This window comes from Cygnus olor, chromosome 4 (genome assembly GCF_009769625.2).
Source record: "Cygnus olor isolate bCygOlo1 chromosome 4, bCygOlo1.pri.v2, whole genome shotgun sequence".
NCBI lineage: Eukaryota > Metazoa > Chordata > Aves > Anseriformes > Anatidae > Cygnus > Cygnus olor.
In genome coordinates, this window is record NC_049172.1 from 55,396,514 (window position 1) to 55,416,407 (window position 19,894).

The window sequence follows — 19,894 nt, forward strand, 5'->3', positions numbered from 1 at the left end:
ATATTCTGTACTGATGAGCCCATAAATTTCAATTTTGTACTTATTTATTGTATATGCCCAGTACTTATTTTGATATATTTCAGGTAAAATTAATGGACCTACTAAGGTCCTTACCTTTTTGAAAATTAGATGAAAATTTGACTTTGTATTTAATGCATTGGATTGGAGAGAGAGACTCAATATTTTGCAGCAGCAGGGAAAGAATCTCCAAGGACATGAAATAAAAAGGAGTAGTCCATTCATCACTCATCGTCTTCTGCCTTAATGAAAAATGACAAAGCCCTCTATATTTTTTATGTTTGTATTTTTTATTAGCTACTTGCTAAGGGAAACAAAATTTTTAATAGGTGGATATCTCTAGTATGTGTAAAAAGATGGTGGCTTTAAGCTGGACTTTCCATTCTATATCAGTTTAATGTTTTTTGAAGTTTCCATACATGTCTAGTTCATATCCTGTGAAGAGTCAGTCATCCTGTGCTAGAGTTAAGAAGTGTCATGGAAATACATATATGAAGACAAAATTGCTGAACAAATTAAGCTATCAATGTCATGTATGATGGAGATGTTTATGACAGCTAAAATAGTGAGAATTTCATTTTTACTTAGTCATTAGCTAGAGGTGTAGATTTATTTCAGGTGTAAACAGAACAGGGAAATGGGCAATATTAACAAACAACTGTATGAGAAACTGATCAAACTGATCTGCATTATGTGAGTGTTTCAACAAAGCATTTACTTGTACTGATTCTTCAAGAAACCTCTAAAATATATCCTTCTCACGTCCTATATGCTGCAGTTATGTTAATCTCCTGATTGGTTTTCAGATTTAAAAATCAAAACAATGATTGGACTATACATTTAAGTGAAGTGACAAAAATAAGGAAAAAACGAGAAAAGGTAAATGAGATGTTTCAACATAAATGGTTTTAAAAAAATACCAGAAAGGAAATGTTCTTCCAGACGTAGCTGCTGAACAGATGAAAAGCTAATGAGGTTAGTAGAACTACAAAGAAATTAAAGTAGTACTATGGCAAAAGTTATATGCTCTTACTTCTTTTAAACTTATGATATAAAGAACAAATATTTTCTTTATGGGTTCTTGATATGATACTGATACCTATTTCAAAGGCACTTGTATTTACTAGACTTCTAAAGACAACATGAAAAAAATTACCCACTTTATTCCAAAATTTATAATTAAATAACTAGTTCTAAAGTTCTAAATATTTCAGGAATTATCAACTGATTGAAACTACTTGATAAATTAAATATTAACTCACCATGACGCATTACCAGTTTTTCAGTAATCCAGTGAATTTGAATGGTGATGCTTAGCATTTTAGTTGGCTGTTACTTAATCTGTAGCAAAATGTTTCATATTCTTACAAGTCACTTTGCCTCCATTCACAGCTTTCTACAAATGGTTCCAGTTAAATAATCCGGTTCTACTTAGATTATACTCTGATGTGGATCAGTTGCTGAAAGCATTCACGGGTCACTACTTAACATCAAAGGCAGTGGCACCTGTCTCGGAGCAACGACTTTGTAACATTACTCAGCAGAGCACACAGAGTTTCAAACTATTGAACAAATATGCATAGCTGACCCCTAGTCAAGACTTTTTGCTAATGGTCTGTGATGGTGAAAGAAATATGCTTGTACTTGCATTTTATGTATATATAATTGTCTCTGTTAAGATAAGGATGATATGAAAGTGACATTGAAAACCTATTTATTTCTGTCCTACAGAACCGGTGCTCTGATGATAAAAATGGGATGAGACTTTTGACATACCATATCATTTCTAACCTAAACATCCTAGAAGCCTAGATTATTGAATTTTACAAGCAGTTTTACTACTGAAAGATCTTACGGTAAGTAACTCTTTTACGTTCTTTCTGGGCAGGCCAAAGAAAAAAATTTCCGTTACCATCAGAAGGCGCTGTCCTGACAGGTAAAAGCAAAATATGAAGTTCACTAGCTTTATTTGTTGATTTAGCTCCAGCACAATAAATACAAATGAGAAAGATTTCTGTTTTCTGCACACTATATTTTGTTCAAGTAACATCTGGAGACTCTAAGTGGTTTGTCCAATTGTACGACTAACTGGAATCTATAAAATTAAAACTGAGAGGTTTTACATTAAGCTGTGTGTAAGGTAGACGAGTGAGCACTTTTCCCCCCAGCAAGCAAATCAGAAACTTTTTTACCACCATCGTAATTGTCATAGCTATTTTTAATTGCAAAGAATTAATGTTCTCATTTCTTGATAGTACTCTGTTAAAATTGTGTATTTAAAAAAAAAAAAAAAGTGTTATGAAATTGTATGCAATGCAGGCTGAAATTTGAACAAAACATGCTAATTATCAGTAAAGAATATGTTGAGAGAGTGAAGAAACTATGGCATTTACACCTCATAAAAAATCATGCATTTCGTGGATGTGGATCAATGAAGGGGAACAGTCTTCTAGGACAAACTGGAGAGAGTGGAATTGAGTTTGAGATTATAATTCTGTGCACATTCTGCATATGGGATCAAGGCAGGATTGGACACATCCACACACTATTCTTATTCCAAGATCTGAGCTAAATCACTATTTTAAATTATTTTCAGCTATCACTTTAACTTCTGGACATGCAGTTTCAGGCTTGGTGGGAGTAGCACAGTTAAAATGCACATAATAGTAGGTTTACATCCCTTTTTTTTCCTGTAAAATATGGAGGTCAAAAATGTTGTTGTTTATGCTGAATGATGCTTACAAAGTTGTGCTTTTCCTAATGGAACAGCTTTTAGAGCTGAGATTATTTCAGCTTCCTGGCATTCTGAAATGCATCAGTACATGTCATATTCTTCACAGCAGGATATTTTGATTGTGTACTATAAAGTGTTCTGCAAATACATAGGTATAAAAAATTGTAATTTTTCATGTGTAAGGAATCAGAAATTTAATTAAAGAATATTGCTACCGTAAAACACAACAATATTGTATCTGGGGGAAAAAAAATAATTAAAAAAAAAATCTGAGAATTATGACTTTGCAAATGATTTTATTAATTCAAAACAAAATCATTCTTATAAGTTCTTCTAAATAAAAGCTAGTATTGCTTGATCAGGCAACTCATATATACTGTATATCATGAATAAAATTAAAATTTTATTTTCACAGGCCTACAATGGCAGGGGATTTTTCTTCTCTTGGTATAATCAGGGTGAACATTAGGTATACTTTACCTTCTTTCAGTTCATAAGGATTATATCTTCAGCTATGTGAGGTGATGCAGCATATGCTGGATCTATGGTACATTGTTTGCCAGTAAGTAATAGTAGTCCCAGGGGTGGGTAATTCTGCTAGGTATTCTCTGAGGTGATTAATTGTTACTCCTTATTTCAGTAAGTGACTAATTTACATTGTCAGAGATTTACTGCCTGCTGTTTGGCATGTGACAAAGTGATTCCAAACTGTACTCTCCGAGTTACTTCAACTGCGGCAAGGCTGGAGTAATTACAGTGTTGTGTTAGTGGAATTTCAATGGAAGCTGAAAAGATAAACGCAGAGAAGTGCAGAGGGCTCTTTGTTCTGCTGTGTATATGATGCTGCTGCCATACTGAGTAGTGTATCTGTAAAGCAATTGATAAATTGAATATAAAGCTTTAACTTTTTTTTTTTTTTTTTTGATTAATATTCAGTATTTACTTTGGAACATAGAATTTTACATATCTTTTCAACTTCTCTTAAAGCACAGGCTATCAGAAAAATGTTATAACTTAGACTATTTCTGGTAAAAATTGGAAGGAAAATCTAGGACCAACAGTTGCTACTCACAGCTTTTGAAGCTGAGATTGGAACAGAATGTTAGTGTAAGATATGAGAGAGATATTTCCTATTCCCAGCCATATGTTCAGCTTTTTCCATTATGCTAATAAACAAATATTGAAAAAGCTTCTACACACTAAATACTAACCCTCAGCTTTTGTGTTTAATTACATTAGTAAAGTCTTTCACCCAATACACAGTAGCTCAGACTGATCATATACCTAATTTTGTGTTGTACAACCCTGGCTTGTTCTTTTAATCAGTACTTGAGGAAGATACATAGTATGACATTTTTCTTGTTAGTACATTCAACTTTTTTTTTTTCCTGTAACCATGAAGGGCAGAATGTTTTGTTTAAAGGATGGATTGCAGAAAAAATGTGTATATGAGAATCAACATCATCTAAACATTTTATTCATACTTTCAGTTAAAACAGACATCACTATGAAGAAAACAAAACAGAAATATAAACATTGATCTAAATACTATAAGATTTGGGATAGAATCAGCAGACCAAGAAACTCAGTATTTTTCTTTGGAAATTTCTTTCGTAAATTTGGTGTGTTCCTACATCTTGTAAGACAAGCAAGAAACAGGTGCATCCAAAAAGTGGGAGAACATAGTTTTGACCAGTAGAAGTATCTATAAGAGATTTTTCCTCAAAGTTAAATTCTACATTTAAACACCTATGAATATTGTGCACAACCATCTATGAACATATTCAATACCTATTTGGAAGTAAAATAGATAATGCTCAAACAACCAAGTCTGAAACTAGTCCTAAGCTATGGTACTGAAGTAATGTCTTTGACAATGAACTTCCAGTTTTAATGCCTCAACAGGCTTCTTTACTGAACTTTGTAATAAATCAACCAACGTTGTATAAGGATCAGATTAAGACTTTGCATACTGGTAAAAGGTTGAGCAAATCTCTATGTTGGTTAGTATTTTTAATTTGCATCTTTAATGACTTGTAGCATCACCAGAACTGCTGGTTTGATTTTCCAGTATTTGACGACATAGAACTTGAGTTTACTTTTGATCTACCTGCAGTCATCTCATTTGTGAAGAAAATATTGAAGCATATGACTTTAGAATTCAAAAGTAATATAGATTTCCTGCTTATCCCAAACAAATTTACACATAGATAGGACGTTTCCATGGACCAATCTCATGCAAGAAGAAGGTTATCTCTTATCAGAACATTAGAATTTAGTTAATTATAAATTTTTAAGCTTAAGGACTACTGGCAAGATTTCGTGATGACATTCTAAAATTCTAGGCTGGCCAGATAATGTTTGCCTTTGCAACCAGAAAGTGCTGAAAATATTATGTATTACTTTTTATAACTCAAACACTGATTTGCAATTCACCATTAATAATGATTATGTACAAAAGAGATGCTTTTGTTTACTTCCGCTGTATGAATGTAAGTAGAACCTTTGAATGCAGGGCCGGTGCTTTCCAATGAAAATCCTGGTAAAGATCAATGCAAAAACTTAATGGAAAAATGCCTTTTAACATGATTCTTCTAAAATCATTATAGACCAGAGAGAATAATGTGCTTATGGAAATGTGACTATTAGCAGATGTAGAGCTTTGATGAGGAATACGAGCAAATGAGAACAACAAACTGGTGTGAAGAACAAAAGGTGCTGTCTTAAATTACTGATTCAGCTTTACCAGGACATTTTTAGTTCCTTAGTTTGAACTTAGAACTTTTATTCCCTGCAGATTAATTTTTCATTTTCTGATTTTCCTTTATTTGCTTTATGGTCCTTCCATAAAATCATAGAATGGCTTGGGTTGAAGGGAACTTAAAGGTCATCTAACTCCAACCCCCCTGCCATAGACAAGGATGAAACCTACTAATTATTTATTATTATTTTTTTTTTAAAGTAGCAGTGTTAGACAGAAATGGCATCATGAAATACTACAGGAAAGCTAGTAGAAAAGTAAAAGAGAATACTGAAAGATCTTGTGAAAATGTATGGCAGTGTGCAAGTGCTGATAAATTGGTGTCAGTATGATTTCCAGAACCCTCACAATCTTCAGAGTTGTGTAAAGGGAACAACATGTAGTTGACATTCAGTTATTAAAGGGGCTATAACCGAGACTATAACCCACCAAAGATATAAAGCCATGACAAGAACAGATGTCGTCCTATAATATACCTAGTCTACCTGTAGTAGACATAGGGGAATATCAGTGTGAGCAGAAACAACATTTTAGACCCAATGTGAGACAAGAAACATCATATCTTCAAAAAAGATTGTGAAATTTATTCAGAGGATTGGCTTTGATGCCCTGTGAGGTAGTTTTCTGTCCTATTTCAAATGTTGTTCTATACAACAATATATTACAATAGCTGTAGCTACAGTATATGTCTGAGTCAGGGCCCAGTGGAGGAATTTCAGTTGCTATTATATTCATATACAGCATGTTAGCTGACCTAATGCCATTCTTGAAAAATTTACCTCTAACATGAATACTCAAAAAATAAGCTGCAAAAATAAAATATGGACCACTTGGTTTTAGTGACATAGTGACAAACATTTAAATTATAAACTTTACAGCTCTGACCTTTAGTCTGTTTGTTCATACGTTTTCACTATTGAAGAAGGTATCAAAAATAGAAAATGTTATCTTTAGTTCCAGATTAAATCTTTAATAATAGACTTCATATTTGGTGTGTACTGGGGAACTTTCATCACAGAACCTCAAAATATTTTGCAAATTTTATTTTATTTCATAGCATCACCTTGAGAGTGGTCACAGCTTCTAAGAAAGTAAATATAAAGATAAAAACTAACGTAGCATTTAAGATGTATATATGGTTGTCTTGGTTCTGAATTATTTATAGAAATTTTCTAACAAATTGTTATTACCTTTTAGACTTTTAATATTAATACTCTATATGAATACTTAGATGGAAAAAAAAAACGTACCTAGGGAAAATAATAAAAATAATAAAAGCTTTCACAAGTCTCTCACAGAGGTTTATTATTCAAATCTATTTATTTATTTATTTATTTTCTAAAATTCTGGACAGCTGTCTCTGATTATTTCTATGTTTTAGCCAGGTTTAAATAAAATCATAACAAGTAGACTTAGAAATTGTATGAATTGAGCTTGTTGATGATTAGTACAGAACAACCTTTCCTGGCTTTGATTAAATACATTTTTTTTTTCTGATTTTTATAAGAATCTTGGAATCATTTATGTTCAAGCATCTTTTCTACTGTTTGGTTAGTAAGATTATTTTTCTCTTTGTTATAATGAATAATGTCATTTTTGCAGTTGTTTTAGTTCAGGGACTGATGATTGTATATTATTTTACATTTCCTAGTATTTTTCTCCTTGGTATTCAAACTGTCAGTATGGAACAGTATAATTTTGTGAGACTTACTTGCTATTTACATTATCACTGAGCTATAGTGGCTTCATTATGCACCTTGGTGTCTTAATTTGTAAGCAATTTAATGTCAAGCTAACCCTTTCATATATCGCTAAACTATCTAGATTTCACTGTAAAGGCTGAAATTCTTTCTTAGGAAGACACTTTAATCTACAGTCACTAGAGAAACTGGTGCAGTCTGTGGACTGACTCACCGTTATAGGATGGGAGGAATTATTCTCTGGAGTAGTCTATTTTATTATCTACAAAGGTATCTAGACAAATAACATATACCAGACCACTGCTTTTCTATTTCTTGAATATATTTCAAGATGATCTTAGATACCTTCCCATTTAAATCAGCTTATACATATATATATATATATATATATATATTTATGTTAGGCACTGGATAATCATCAGGAAAAAACAGCCAGCAAAACAAATTAGGGGAAGCTTTTGTTCTGTTTATCTGGTGTCACTCTGCTGCATAGTCAAAGTTAAACAAACACTAAAATACTATTAAGAGACTAACAACTGACTTCAATGTGACTGTGACAAAACTTCAAAATGGGTAAAAAAATAAAGAACATAAACTGAAGCATGTACTCTTCATTACCTGTGAGAAATGTGCATGTTGCAGCATAAAACAGAATGTCAACACTGTATCAGCTGTTGTGTGTGTGAAAAGAATACAGCAGAGTTTTATGCATATTCCCTGTTTGTTTTCCACATTTCTTTCTCTTGGTACTATTTGTACAATATTAGAACTGGTGGCTGTGATTGCTATTTTTTTGCCTTCTGGGAGTGCCTAGGTGTTTTGACCTTAGAACACGTTGAAATTGCAAAGTTTTACCTTCAGCATCCTCTGAGGACTCAAATGTTGCAGTACCATGAAATGAAGCTGCCAGGAATTCAGATTTATTAAGCATGTTATAATGTATAGAGTGGGTAAGCTAATATTTTGGAGTGTTGTGTTTATAAAACTGATCTCAGTGTCTATGTTATTAAAACCAAGACATTAACTAAAAAGAACAATAATTCTGTGTTTGTTTGATCTGGTATGTCTTCAGTCAGAAGATCTAGCTATTCTAAGTAGGTTATACTTTCTAGCATATAAATTCTTTTTCCCTGGTAATAACAGCATACAACACTCTGAAAGAGAAAACTAGATGAATAACTTCCTCTGGCAGAGTTCTTCCAGTAGCTCACACTGAGAGAAAGAGAGAAAGACCTTGTGGAATATGGTGGTGGCAGCTGATGTAGTGGAGGTGGGAGTGATTCTTCAGGATATCCCTCATGGCTTCCACTCTTCTGATACAACTGTCACTTCTGCTTGGGAACCCTTGGCTGGTCTGAGGTCTAGTGCAAGTGCTTCAGAAAAGTAGGTCCTTGACAGATTAAGATTTAAAGGTAAAGCTCAGAACCTACCACTTGCATATCCTTGCAGAAACTTATCTTCATATCAAAAAAAAGTATACAGATGCTCTAAAAAAGTACATCTTATAAGAAAGATGCCACTAAAGTTGGCATGAGTTTCTTCTCCTGGATGTAAGACTCCCATCAATACAGATTGCATAGTAAAAATTCCTGTTAATACAGGAATGATAATGTAAGATGTTATAGTATACTAACTGTGGTTAATAATTGTATTCTTAGTGGTTTTTTTTGTTTGTTTGTTTTGCTTAGCAATGGCACTTGCCAATTATTACAAGTGCATATGTATACACATAATAAAACTCTAACAACATAAGACATGCTTAAGCATCAACTGCTAAAAGTAAATAAGGATTAAGAAAAATGTGGCCACCAGATCATGCTAAACTGGATTTCCTTGTTGGCAGCTGTACTTGTTGATTTTTTTTTCTTTTTACACATAGTGAAATCTGAAATTCCCATTGGTTCTAAAACAAGGGAAAGACACACAAAGAGAAGGAGCAGCAGAAGACATTTCTGCACACAGTAACAAGGTTCACAAAAGCAATACTGGCAGAAATGGGCTCACTGAAAGAATTTGAAACTGGAGACAGCAGGGGACTTACCAGGATGGTTTTAAGAGGCTGATCCATGCTGGGGGGAGTGGGAAACAGGGGACTGATGGCAATTTGAATGGAGGAAAAGATTTTAGATTCCTGTAGAAAAGGATGAGGGACAAATTAAATGGATTTTTAGAGGACACTGTCTTCTGTACCATATGGTCCAATGCAGCAAAAGTGTGATTGCCTGATGACTTTGGGCATGAGACTGGAAACACTAAATAGTAGTTGTGTTTGAGCGCTGATAGGCATCAGCACAAGTTTCAGTCAGTAAGCCTCACATTTTGCTAAGGCCAGTCCCATGCCAATCCCAGTAAGCTATTTTAAAGCTGCCTGCGGCGTTTTCAAATCAATCCATCAGTCTGTAGGTAGCAATGTAAAGAATGCACAGCAAGCACAATGCCTCTTCCAACCACTGACAACTATGCTAGTGAATTCTGAGCAAGCCACAAGCAATTCAAAAGTCCTGTGAGGAATGAATTACAATAAATGAGTCTCTCTTCCCAAGAGATTGAATCATGCTTACATGGATCGTGAAAAAAACAGTGTTGTTTTGGCAAGGGATAATACAATATAAAATTAAAAATAGTCTTGCATACAGATCACCCTAATTTATTATAGCATTTCTCTTTCAGTTTTTTTTTTTTTTTTTTTTTTTTTTTTTTTTAATGGAATCTAAAGCTAAGGGAAGAAGTGTAACAGTAAGCTAACAAGACTATTCTCTTCACTTTTGCATTTTTTCTTTAACTGTGCAGAGAGAAAACCCAACATTTCAGGACAAGCTTAAATTAATCCTACCGGATATGACCCATCATTGAAATCTATCCTGTCTGTTCAAAGCAATGAATTATAGTGCAGGTGAACAGGTAACTGTTTGCAATAGGGCTTATCATAATGTTCTCTGGAAGAACATAAGACAGACGTTAGAGCCAGATTTAGTAACAGTATTAAAGCAACCAGCTGTCATCTGTAATGCTGCTTTCCTATTAAGAAATCTGTTTCAGTGAATCCTAAAATGGGCTTTATTTCCTGAAAGGTGATATTCAATTGAGAGTGCAAACCTATGGGTATTGAAGTAAAGACAAGACTTTTTGCTCAAAGGTTTCTGTTTATCTTAGTGGCAGAAAATATCTAAACTTCTGTGTATACCTACATTTCCAGACTAAGGAGTCTTTTGGCAGACAGCTACTTTGTTTCTGCTCTATGTGGGGTCATTTGGTTAACATTTTTAAGTACTTTTGGGATTTCTCATCTTCTCATTGAGTATCCAAACAGCCAATTCAACAACAGAAGCTTTTCAAATATCTCACTTCTTTTTGAAATGCTCTTCAAATATATATATATATATATATATATTTTTTTTTTCCCTTGGAAAAATACAATCAAAATGGAGAATATTTGTCTTGAAATCCTTTTCTAGTGGAATGATGTTTCAGTCAAACTTTTTGTTCTTGCTGGCCACCTTTTACCTGTGTGTACAGTGATTAACACACTGATAAATGGAACTTTAAACTTAAAAATACCTTCCAATAAAGAAAATACAAAAATAAGTATGATGCATTTCTTCTGACAAGTTTCATATTAAAATAAATGTTCAGCACTAAAATAACATTTTATGAGACCTCACTAGTCATACTCAGCAGAGCTGTGGTTGATGAGATTTTCTAAATCATGTCCTACTACTTATTTTTCCACCATTAGCTTGTAATGCTACTGAAACCACAGAGCTCTTAACTGCCAGAAATCAAGCCACAGAAAAATAGTACTTTTGCTCTATGTACTGCATTAGATTATTTGCTGACATGAGTGTTAACGTCTACGCAAATAATCCAGGCAGACTAAAGGGAAGAAGAAACATTTAGATGTAAGTAGGATAGTGTCAATTAGTCTCTTTGGTTTGACACTTCCTGAAAGTATCATTTGAAGAAACATCAGAAAATAACAGTAAATCAATTATCACTGAAACTGACAAAGGAAAAAAATGTAGCTTAAAGGAAGAAGTGCTGCCTCTAAATTCCACCTTACATCTGACATATAAGAGGTACATATCTGACCTACAAGAGGCCAAGAGAAGAATTAAGACTCCAGTAAATAGAAAAGCATGTTTGTTTTATTCTCCCTTTGGCATATGTATATCACCATTTTTGGTTTTTCTTACTGATCTTTCCATTAAGCTTTTAGATCTGCATAACTACTTGGTAGCCAGCAAGTATGCGTATGTGATTAACACACTGTTAGTGCACGTTATTGACTTCAGTTACTACCTCCTTCTATCTTCTGCTGCACCTATTTTTCTCTCCACGTCCCCCCCCCCCCCCCCCCCCCCAACTCCTTTCCAGCTGTGTTGGCAGCCAGGAGGGCCTGCCATGTCATTGGGTGCATGGGGCATGGCACTGCCAGCTGGCTGAGGGAAGCATTGTCCCACTCTGCTCTGCTGCTGCCTCACCTCGAGCACTGTGTGCAGTGTTGGGTGCCACGATATAAGAAGAATATAAAACTATTACAGAGTGTCCAAAGGAGGCCTACAAAGAAGGTGAAGGGTCTGGAGGGGAAGATGTATGAGGAGCAGCTGAGGTCCCTTGGTTTGTCCAGCCCAGAGCAGAGCAGACCAAGGGCAGGCCTCATGGCGGCCTGCAGCTTCCTCATGAGTGGAGCAGAGGGGCAGGTGCTGAGCTCTGCTCTCTGGTGACAGTGACAGGACCCAAGGGAATGGCATGGAGCTGGGACAGGGGAGGGTCAGGCTGGGTGTTAGGAAAAGGTTTTTCACTGAGAGGGTGGTCGGGCACTGGGACAGGCTGCCCAGGGCAGTGGTCACAGCACTGAGCCTGTTGGAGCTCTAGAAGCATTTATACAGCACTCTCAGACATTGGTTTTGGTTTTTGGGTGATCTTGTGTGGAGTCAGGAGTGGGACTTAATGATCCTTGTGGGTCTCTTCCAACTCAGGATATTCTGGGATTCTGTGATATGTAAATTAGTCCTTAGGCTGTTTGGATACCTGCATGCAGGCAAGTCTGCCTTTTACTGAGATCTTATTTGCTTAAAAGCTTACAATGATGTTTAAGATTAGATTCCTTTTCAGCTTACATATGTCTCACTGTCCCTGAAGTTCTTGGTAAACTTTATTGTACTATATTGTTCTTATCTGTAAGATAAATCTTTTTTTTTTTTTTTTTTCTCCTTAGATTTGACATTGCTTTCTTTTTAGTTTACCACAGTTTGTTTAACTTCATTTTAATGTTGATTTTGACCACTGAGACTTTTACCAGTGCAAAGTACAAGTATTTCACAAACCTTTACCCTTAGGAATCATCTTTTGTTTGGTCATATGTCCAGTAAATAGTTTTAGATAAATTCCCGTGTGAATACTGAAAGAGATCTACCCTAAATCAAAAGTAATAATGAACAAGGACTTCCAGAGAAAGGAGACTATAAATTTCTCTCATTTTTCAAAATTTGCGATATATTTTCACCACGTCCAGTTCCATTATTACTCTCTATTTCTAAAGCAATTTGCATCTTATGCTGTTACATGAACATAGTTATTATGATAGCTCAGCATGTAGTTTTTATACCAGAGTAGAAAATGAAAGGTAAAAATTAAAAGGAAGTTACAGAAGTAAAGACGTGATATTGAAATCTAAAGCTTTTGTGAAATTTAATTATTTCTGTAATATTTTTTGTAAATCATTGTTTTAAAACTACATAATTTTGAAGAACATAGTATTTAGTTCCATAAAATCTCAGGAAAAACATAAAAAAAATAAAAAATATATATTTACTTAGTTACTGCCGATGTCCCCTTGGAATTCTGTAATAGTTCAGTAAAAACTGACAGCTGTACTTAGTACTTTACAATGGTTAATTACAGTCATATTTTTCTACTGGTACATTTTATTTTTGCTCTTTTATTAGGATAAGCAGGTTTTGAATAACAACTATTTGCAATAAATTAACCAAAAGTGTTTTTTTTTTTTTCATTTCTCTTCTGTTTACTATAAGTTTCTGCTTGCCTAGAATTTTCCATAAAAGTAATCTGCACTCAGATATGTAATACTTACACATATTTTTTTATTTGTGTAAAATCTATTTAGTTAGGTCGTGGGTTATCAGTCCAGGGAAACAAAAAGGAAAAAAGAGTTGAGGAGAATAAAAGTATATTAGGAACAAAATAGTTGGGAGAAACTGTTTCTAAGAGAATATTAGACTCAAACGATTTAGAGTATGGCAGGAATTAAAGTCTCTTTCTCCATCTCTGAGCTGGAAAAATTGAACCCAAACTGAAAAACTGGATAATGATGGCCAAGTAATAAACTGTAAGCAAATCAGAGAAAGTGAGATCTTACAAGAGTAAAAGCAGTCTTCTCAGAATGTTGGTACAGGTTTTTTGTGTATGGAGTTCTGTTACAAAAATAAAAATAAAAAACAAACAAACAAAAACACACAAAAAGACCCAAAACTCTTAAATGTTTTCAAAGTTTGGAGTATTTAGCATGTGGTTGAAGATTACATGACCATTTTTGCATCATACACAGATAACACCAAAATCCTGCTAGTAAAATCAGCTGTTCAATGCAGAAAAATCTCCTGTAGCTATTTTCAAGGATGCCTGGCCAACACCCATTATTACCTGCTATTGCTTGCTATGACTTGGGAGACCTGGCAAAGAACTGGGTTTCTATAAACAAGTCAGGGAAAAGCATCACTTTGTGGAGGTTCGATTTCTTACTTCTCTGTGACTTCAATAGTTCCAATGTCTCGGGCATCTTTGGCCTGGGTACCAAAATGAATTATTCTCAAAAGCCATGCCATCAAATACACAGACATTCCAATTTTTAAAAAGTCGTCATTGTTCAAGTGTCGTGTGCTTAGTGTAAGAATGAACCCATGCATTTCTATAGATAACCAAGTACACCAATGTGTTCCATCAGAAAGAATGGTTCTTGGTCTATTCCTGACTCCATTCATTCATTCATTTGCAAAAGCTGAATAGTACAGCATTGGAATTCAAAATAACAGTGATCACAAGCAAGCCATAGCTACATTGCATCAGAGATCTATTTAAGAACACATAGTGCAAAAAATATGGTATAATGTACTTAGCACTGACTGATACATTATTCATTTCCTTTTCAAAGCACTTTACAAGCATTAACTAATTAATATGTATAACTCATCATTAGACGGCATTTCAAGGACTCAGTATATAATTCTCTAATGGCTGTTACTAAGAAGTCCCTTTGAGAGGTACTCCAAAAGTTTAATGGTTAGTGTGGAGAGATCATTAGCCCAGCCTTTCTAGACCAGTTGCTCTTGTACGTATTTAAGGTAGCCCACATATTAATCAGTCTGTGTGGACTTAGTCTTTGAAGCATCAGTTTTTACATACTTTTTCCTTTTATTTTCTAGAGAAAGTTGCATTTTATATAACTTTTCTTATTATTTTCTAGAGATTTATTTGCATTCTACATTGTGCCAAAAACCTGTAAGAAGATAAGCTCGGCAAACAGCAGAAACACAGGGATGCCGCACAGCACCCTGTGATTCTTTTGAGAATTATCCAGTGTGAATAAGAAATGAGAAAATATCCAATTGCAGTGGTGTTGCTTTCTGACAGCTTTTTGAAATTCTTTTTAGAAACTTGAGTCTTTCGATTGGTTTTAAAATAGCAACTTGCATGATTGTAGTTTTCCAAATTTGGGAAAGATTGAGTCTCAGCCCTTTAGCAGGTTGCAATAAGAATTTTTATTTGATTGAGGAAGTCCTTAAAGTCTTTACTTGTAATACTTAGGAAAAACAAGCAACCAAACAAAAACACCACCTCTTTTCTTGGCTATCTAGTGATTTGGTTAATTTAGCTCATTTGCCCTTTAACAAGTTGCACAGCAATAATGTGCTGAAGCTGACAGCTGGGTCATGACAGCATCTTGTTTATCAATCTTTTATGGGTATTTGATTAGATTTATGAGAGAGGATGGCATATTTTCCCAGGAAGGTTTGTATTAAAGCTTTTTGTCATATACAAAAAGAAAAAAAAAAGCACAAAATGCATGTGTAAATAACTACAGCTCTCTTCTTTTTTTTTTGACTTTTCATTGAACAGCAACAAACAAAGAGATCCCTAGAGTTATGTCTAATTCATTTTTATTAGTCATGCCAGAGGACAATAAATTTCCAGTGCAACATCTGGTTGGAGTGGTTGGATCTGTACATCCTCTCAGTCAGAGCCAGTCTTTTCTAATTTTCTCCTTCCATTGCCTGAGTTTTCCTGCCTGAGTTGGTTTCTCCAGAACTGAACCAAAGTGAGAACTGCAGTTCAGGCAGTTGTAGAGGGGGGCAAGAAGACCTAACTTTGTAATCTCATGTTATGTTCAGCTGTACTAAAAAAGGGCTGGCAGACGTCCTTTGAGGAGATTCTGAGGACACATCATTCATGACCATGCCTTACTGTTACCATCTTTTATTCTTAGGATGCTGTCTCCACCTTTCTACATATAAATAGTTTCAGACTGTACTGCTTACAAGATTTCAATTTGTCATTCCTAGATGAATGTGTAAACTAGAGAGTGAAGTGTGTTTATAATATATTCATATCAGAAAAAAGTGAAGTTTGGTAGAAGTTTATACTTATTTTCTTTAGGAAATAAAACCCACTGAGTTCTTTAATAAAGTTCCTTTGAAGTTTTTATGAAAAAATAAGGAGCAAGGATATTTCCCTTTCCCTTTCCCTTTCCCTTTCCCTTTCCCTTTCCCTTTCCCTTTCCCTTTCCCTTTCCCTTTCCCTTTCCCTTTCCCTTTCCCTTTCCCTTTCCCTTTCCCTTTCCCTTTCCCTTTCCCTTTCCCTTTCCCTTTCCCTTCCCCTTCCCCTTCCCCTTCCCCTTCCCCTTCCCCTTCCCCTTCCCCTTCCCCTTCCCCTTCCCCTACCCCTTCCCCTTCCCCTTCCCCTTCCCCTTCCCCTTCCCCTTTCCTATGGGAGAAAGAACCAGCTGAAGGATTAACACTGCCCAATATTTAATTGCTTAAAAACAATTAAATCAGATTAAAATAAAAGTAAAGCACAGCTACTGACTACACTTGCCTCCTTGAAATAAGTCTTGCTCAGTACAAACCTTGCCATTCTTTTACCACACTTCACTGTACAGGAATTGTATCTTTGTGCTGTGGCATTGTGATTAACATCCACTTCTCTCAAATTTCTAGTTTGGAGAGTACCTGCTTAGGAGCTAACTCAGTTTCAGTTCTGTCAAGACCAACATTACATGTTGGAAATATTCATAGATTAGAGTCATTAAAGCTGGAAAAGACCTTCAAGTTCATTTGGTCCAACCACCACCCTACTACCAATGTCACCCACTAAACCATGTCCCTAAGTACCATGTCCAACCTTTCCTTCAACACCCCCAGGGACAGTGACTCCACCACCTCCCTGGGCAACTTGTTCCAATGCCTGACTACTCTTTCTGAGAAGAAATGTCTCCTAATTTCTAACCTAAACCTCCCCTGGCACGACTCAAGGCCATTCCCTCTAGTCCTATCACTAGTTACCTGTGAGAAGAGGCTGACCCCCAGCTCCCCACAACTTCCTTTCAGGTAGTTGTAGAGAGCAATAAGGTCTCCCCTGAGCCTTCTCTTCTCCAGACTAAACTACCCCAGTGCCCTCAGCCGCTCCTCATGGGACTTGTGTTCCAGGCCCTTCACCAGCTTCATAGCCCTTCTCTGGACACATTCCAGGGCCTCAATGACCTTCTGGTACTGAGGGGCCCAAAACTGAACACGGTACTCGAGGTGTGGCCTCACCAGAGTACAGGGGGACAGTCACTTCCCTGGTCCTGCTGGCCACACTATTCCTAATACAAACCAGGATGCCATTGGACTTCTTGGCCACCTGGGCACACTGCCGGCTCACATTCAGGTGAGCATCAACCAGCACACCCAAATCTTTTTCCTCTGCACAGCTTTCGAGCCACTCTCCCCCAAGCCTGTAGTGCTGCGTGGGGTTGTTGTGGCCAAAGTGCAGCTTTCATCTTGATAGTCCATGACATTGAAGGATTATTAGATTATTTAATCAATAAAATCCATCATTTGGTCAGAAATGGAAAAAAAAAAAAAAAAAAAAAAGCCCTATTCGTTAATTCATGGTATTTATTGTTATAACTTTCATCACAAGTTTCCTATTAGTTATTAATATTTGTCACAAGTATTAAAATAAGATTTGCACTGTAACTCAGCATTGATTAACCAAACCATCATTTTAAAGTGCTACAAGAATTATACAAAGTAGCTGTCTTTTGCTTTCAGCTATGTTTAATTTATGCTCATTACAGTTTCCAAGGATACATTTTTTGCATATGCAAATGTTATGATCATCTGTTATTTAACAAATTGAAATAAATCTTTTGACAGTGAAAGATTCAAATGAAACAAATAGGATTAATGCAGAAATAATGTAAAATGTTTTTAAAGAGAGGAAAATTTTTCTACATTCCTGTTAATTTGTAGTGAATAAAAATAAAAACAAACACTACTGCAGTGCTCAGGGGTAACTAAAACTGCAGTTAAAACAGACCAATCACCTCAAAATACCAAACAAAACAAAACAAAACAAAAAAAAAAACACATGCAAAGGCAAATAATCATGTTTCCTTTACATAAGATTTACTAAAAAGACTTTGGGACACATAGTCACCAGTATAAATTACTAAACCTCCGTGTCTCTTAGATGCCAAACAGATTGATAATCATTCTAGTATACACTGCAGATGTAGTATCAGTTAGAAGAAAGAGAAACATGCTGCTATCAAATGTAACAGATATTTCTGTACAGACAGTGGATGGTACATCCATAATTTTCTACATTCACAAGGGTCTAATAATATCTTGTAAAGTGAGATATTACTATTGCAAACATATCCCGAAATAGTTTTGTTTAGTAAATATTAGATAGGGAAGATGAGGTCTAAGGTTTCACATTGATTTTTTCTTTTTTCTTTTACTGTAACATGGTCTCTAACTGGCATTCATGAAAATTATGTCTTTTTGACTGTGGGTTAATGGCATGAAACCTGAATCTAGGTATTAGGCAGAAGATGTTCTAGAATACAAACTGTTTTAAATAAATTATGAGTCCTGGCATTTAATTCTATTACTCCTTTTTAATGCATTAAACCCAAACTACTTAATCTTCTACATGATTATCTTCTTACCTTGTTTGAAGAGATGGGAAACATGATCTGGTCTGGTCCATCTGTAAGAGAGCTTGGTTCAGCTCATTGTAATATTTTGTACTATGAATTCTGCCTACTTTCTCACGGTTACAATAGAATTCCATCCACTCAGAAGAGAGTTATTTTTCAGTCTGGATTGTCCTTAGGGTTTGTTTAGCTATTGGAAATTAAATACATTAGGAAGAAGCTTATTTTACTCCTGTAGCTGCTGCTATTTTGGTTGAGCTGTACAAACAGATATAATGCCATCAACAGAAATTAGTATTTTTTATACTCTGGAGACTTTATAATATACCCTCTTGAGAGATCATACTTCATTCATTGGGTAGCAACAGTAACAGAAGAGATAAAGTGAACTTCATCATCTGTTAGGAATAGAAAACTAGAATTTTCATAAGATAAAAAGTTTTTAAATGGTTCATTTCACTGTTAGACAAGGAGAGATGGTGCATTATGTATGACATTTTGTTCATGAAAGAAGAAAGAAATATGCTCAAAAGTTTCCAGAGAAAAGCTTAACCTATAACAAAGTGATTAAAAGAAATTATGAAAAAAAAAGTGACTATGCAATGTGCATTTAAGCTAATCTTTTTGCAAAAATGTTTTATGATTAGCTAATTCTGCTTTTGGGGGCTGGTTGATGGCTTAGCTGTAGTGTTAAGTCCGATTACTTTCAAATGCTCTTTCATATTTTAAATGAAATTAAAAGAACACAGATGGCTCTAAAATAACTTACTACATTTGGACAGAAGCTGGTGTTCATCTGAGAAAGTTCAATTATTTAAAAAGGAAATCTATGACAAATATCAAATGGGAAAAAATAATCCAGTTTTATATGTACCAGAAAATGAGAGAGATCTTTTAAGAATTATTTTTTGAAGAAAGCTAAAGAATTACCAATCTCAAAGTACCATATGCAAAGTGAGATTAAATTGAAATAATGCTTCTATAAGTATGTTAGAACTGCAGTGATTTAAGATCACAGAAACTTAATATACATTTTCTTTCAATTAATTTATATACTGCAGATACATAGCTGAATCTTGAAAGAAAATCCAAACTCTGTTTTTTTACTTTGGGTTATCAGAATAATAAGTTTAGAACACTGTGAAAAGCATAGTTAATAAACATCTGTAGTTATATTTGTTTTGTGAATGCTAGTGCAAAGAAATCACAAGAGTATCTAAACTGACAGTATCTAAAAGTATCTAAAAGTATAAAATTAAACATATTTTTAGAAGTTTGAATGTTCGAGTACTTAAAAAATATAAATACTCCTCTAGAATTGGCTAGAGGGCAACTCATGATGCCCTCTACATGCCCTCTAGTATACGCACATTCATATGTCTTTGAATATGAAAATGCCTTTAATTCTGGACCCAGTGAACGATATAGTAAGATATTTAAGTAACCAAGAACCATAA